Source organism: Octodon degus, unplaced genomic scaffold (genome assembly GCF_000260255.1).
Source record: "Octodon degus isolate 3935 unplaced genomic scaffold, OctDeg1.0 scaffold00001, whole genome shotgun sequence".
Lineage (NCBI taxonomy): Eukaryota > Metazoa > Chordata > Mammalia > Rodentia > Octodontidae > Octodon > Octodon degus.
Genome location: NW_004524577.1, coordinates 7,782,541 through 7,786,244, shown reverse-complemented (window position 1 = coordinate 7,786,244; position 3,704 = coordinate 7,782,541). Strand labels below are relative to the sequence as shown.

General features: G+C 47.8%; 1 long non-coding RNA gene across 1 annotated transcript in view; it reads right to left on the bottom strand.

Annotated features, from left to right (window-relative positions):
• Positions 1 to 3,374: 3,374 nt before the first annotated feature.
• LOC111815112 overlaps positions 3,375 to 3,704 on the bottom strand; it is a 10,489-nt gene continuing 10,159 nt past the window's right edge. The window contains exon 3 of the long non-coding RNA XR_002819904.1: positions 3,375 to 3,386. This is a non-coding gene — a long non-coding RNA (uncharacterized LOC111815112). The remainder of the gene's footprint in view (positions 3,387 to 3,704) is intronic.

Below are 3,704 nucleotides of genomic sequence, written 5' to 3'. Positions count from 1 at the left end.
GATTCAAGTGTTTTGTTTAATACACCCAACATCTGTGCTTCCTTGGATACGTACTGTTTAGTTTTTCCAGTGAATGGGCCATATTTTATTAATTATTTGTTTACTTTCTATTATTGCCATGAAAACAGAGCATTTTGAATATCGTAATGTGAAAAAGGGACAGAGCCAAGATGGGTGAATCAAGGGATGGAAGGTTCAAGAAAGGGAGAAAAAAGAGGAGGAAAAGAGAGGGGACCGCAGGCCTTTGCAGATCACCTCTGATGGGCCACTGCCCCACCCGGAGCCACAGGTACAACTCTGCCTTCACCTTCCTTCATTTCTTGCTTGTGCAGACCCTAAAGACCAGCTAGAGGTCAAAGCTTATGGTCTTCTCAAGTACTTTTCTGAGTATCCATCCTGCCTGGGATAGGGGAGATCTCGAAAGCCCTAGTATTCAAGACTCCCACGCCCCTACTCTTCCTCCCCAGGGCTGTAACTTGTTCCGTTGGCTGCATGGGGCTGTTTCCTGGCATTGCTGTGCTTGGGTTCAGTGACATAAGCACAGTGCCCTCACGTCATCAACTTGCGGGGAAGCCTCAGGTGATGTAAGTGCTGGGGGAGAGAGCCCCTCTGCCGTCCTGGGACCAGGCACTTGCACCAGGAACACAGGCTGATGCGGCCTTCAAGACTCCATCGTGGGTAGGAAGATAGTTCAGCGGCATAAGCGCCTGCCCAGCCAGTGCAAGGTCCCAAATTCATCCCAAATTCAATCCCCTGTACCAAAAAGAAAGAGAGTTTTTGGGCTGGGGAGATAGCTCAGTGGCATAAGTGCCTGTGTGGCAAGTGCAAGGTCCCAAGTTCTATCCCTCATACTGCATGCTGTGCCGGCCCGCAACCCTGGGCATAGAGTGCCAGCCACGAAAACCAGGCATGGTGGTGCACTCCTGGAATCCCAGCACTGGGGAGACCGAGACTGGAGGGTCACTACAAGTCCAAGCTTCATAGGGAGACCGACCCTGTATCAAAAAGGAAAGGACAGGAAAGGAAAGAAGGCTGCATCATGCTACGGAGGTGACCGGGGCTGAAGTCCAAACACTTGCAAAGCTCATGCGAAGTCTGTGACTTTCTCCTGCTTTGATCTTTCTCCGTAGATACTGTAACCCTTCACCAACCTCCGGAGTTCTGAGGTGTTGATTTGGGCTATTTTTGCCAGTGCTGGGAAGGAACAGGCCATCAGAGGTCCCTCTCTGCCCCTCGCACTGCCACTCGCTGGCTCTGTATTGAACATACTAAGTCAAGTTCCCATAAGAAACCAAGAGTAGACCGTGAGCTTGTGTTGTTATTAGTGTTTTGTCTTTCCTTTTTGAGACAGGATCTTCCTATGTAGCTCACACTGGCCTCAGACTCGTGATCCTCCCAGGTGCCAGGATTGGTTATGACTTTTTTTCTTTCCTTCCTTTCTTCCTTCCTTCCTTCCTTCCTTCCTTCCTTCCTTCCTTCCTCCCTCCCTCCCTCCCTCCCTCCTTCCCTCCCTCTTTTCTTTTCTTTTGTTTTCTTTTCTTTTCTTTTTGTATTTTAGGACAGGGTCTACAGGGTCTCACTGCTTAGATCAGATTTGTAGTGATCCTCCTGTTTACAGCCTCCCAAGAGCTGGGATTACAGGCGCGCGCCACCATACCCAGCCCAGTCTCAATTGCTGTCTCAGCGCACCCTGGGGCCTGGGCCACAGCAGGCCCAGGGATTGAACTCCTGGCCCCGGCATCTGCCTAAGCAGGTGCTTTAATCCACTGAGCTATTTGGCCCAGTCTCAAACTGGTGGTGACTCTATACACTGCCGAGGCTGAGTGTGAATTTGAGTTCCTTCTGCCTCTACCTCCTGAGAAGCTGGGATTACAGGCTCTGCTACTTACTAGATGCTGACTTGCAAATTCTTCTCATTTAATTCATCTATAAAATGGGAATGGTAATAATAAATAGTAGGTTTCTCATGCAGTTTTCATTTGAGATGTAAATGAAAAAAATCCCGAAAGACATGTAGCTCTGTGTTTAGCATTTACTAAGCTGTCATTAAAAATTAGAGCAAGAAATCCAGAAAATAAATTAAGAAAACCACGCCTTTTACCTTAGCATGAAAAAGTCAAATGCTTAAGAATACGACAGCTTGGGGCTGGTGAGATGGCTCAGTGGTCTAAAGCACCTACTTAGAACAAGTTTAGCAAAGCACAGGGACTGCGGTTCAATCCCCCAGCACCACATGCAGCCAGCCCTGCCCCCAGGTGGGCTGAGCTGGCCACACACACACACACACACACACACACATAAACAAATAAAATTTTTTTAAAAACTTAGAAAAAAAAAGAATACGACAACTCATAGAGTGGGAGAAAATATTTGCAAATTGCATATTTGGTAAGTATGTTCATTATTTTCCTCCTGTTGCCGAGACAAAATAGCTGATGCCCAATATTAAGGAAGGAAACGTGTTATGGCTTATGTTTGCCCCCCCAAAGCCTCATGCAGTGTTTGAGGCACAGTGCTACAGTTGGTGATTAATTCATAATCCAAGGCTGGGATTATGGGTCTGAGTGCTGCTGAGATTATGGGTGTGAGTGCTACACTCAGCCTGGGGCAGAGAGCCTGAATTTAACATAAGACAGAGAGACAGGCTGGCTTGCTGCCATTGTTGCCACTCCTCCTCCCATTTGCTCTTGTTCTTTGCCGCTGCCACGAACTGCTGCCGTCGGCCCTGTGCCACTCTGCTTGGAGCCAGCGGAGTATGGACTGAAACCTCCATTAACTGTGAGCTAAATAAACCTTTCATTCCTTCATTTTGGGTGTTGAGTATTTGTCCCAGCAATGACAGAAGAGTAACCGAGATTGAAAAGTTTATTTAGCTCACAGTTTGTAAAGGTTTCAGTCCATAATCAGCTGGCTCCAAGGCAGGGTGGCCCATGGCAGGGGGCAGCAGATCAAGGCAGAGAAACACAGCAAAACAACAAGAGCGAAAAGGGAGGAGCAGCGAGAGCAGCCCCCTCCCCCTCCCTATAGTACATGCCGGCCGCCCACCCCAGGGCGGGTGCAGCACTCACAGCCATAAGCCCAGCACCAGACCACGGATCAGCCACAAACTGTAGAAGCCGCCCCCATGACTGCATGGGGTGTGGGGGCAGGAGACATTTAGACGCAAGCCATAATGGTAAGGAACTAATTCATAGCCAATCTGTGAAGAACCCCAATAACTCAGCCGTCACAAACGACACAAAACAAAAAAGGACACACAATGTAAGCACTTCTTCAAAGAGGATGTACAAAGAGTAGTTACACCAAAAACCATTCAGCATCTTTAGTCGTGAGGGACCTGCGAAGTTAACCCACAATGAGGTGCCGCTCCCAGTGCTGTAGGACGGCTGCGGCACCCAGCTAAGTGTTGGCAAAGGTACAGAGAAACTGGGACCTCTGTCCTCTGCTGATGGGAATGTAACATGGTGCTGCTACTGTGAAAAAAAAAAATGGCTTGGAAGTTTCTCAGCCAAACTTGTGGCCCGAGACATAGCTCAGTGGCATAAGTACCTGCCTGGCAAGTGCAAGGTCCTGAGTTCAGTTCCTGGTACCAAAAAAAAAAAAAAAAAAAAAAAAAAAAAAAAAGAAAAAGCCAAGACTAGAATTACTATATGACCAGGTAGTTCTATTCCTAGGCATTTAATTTATTCCCCAAAATTGAAAAC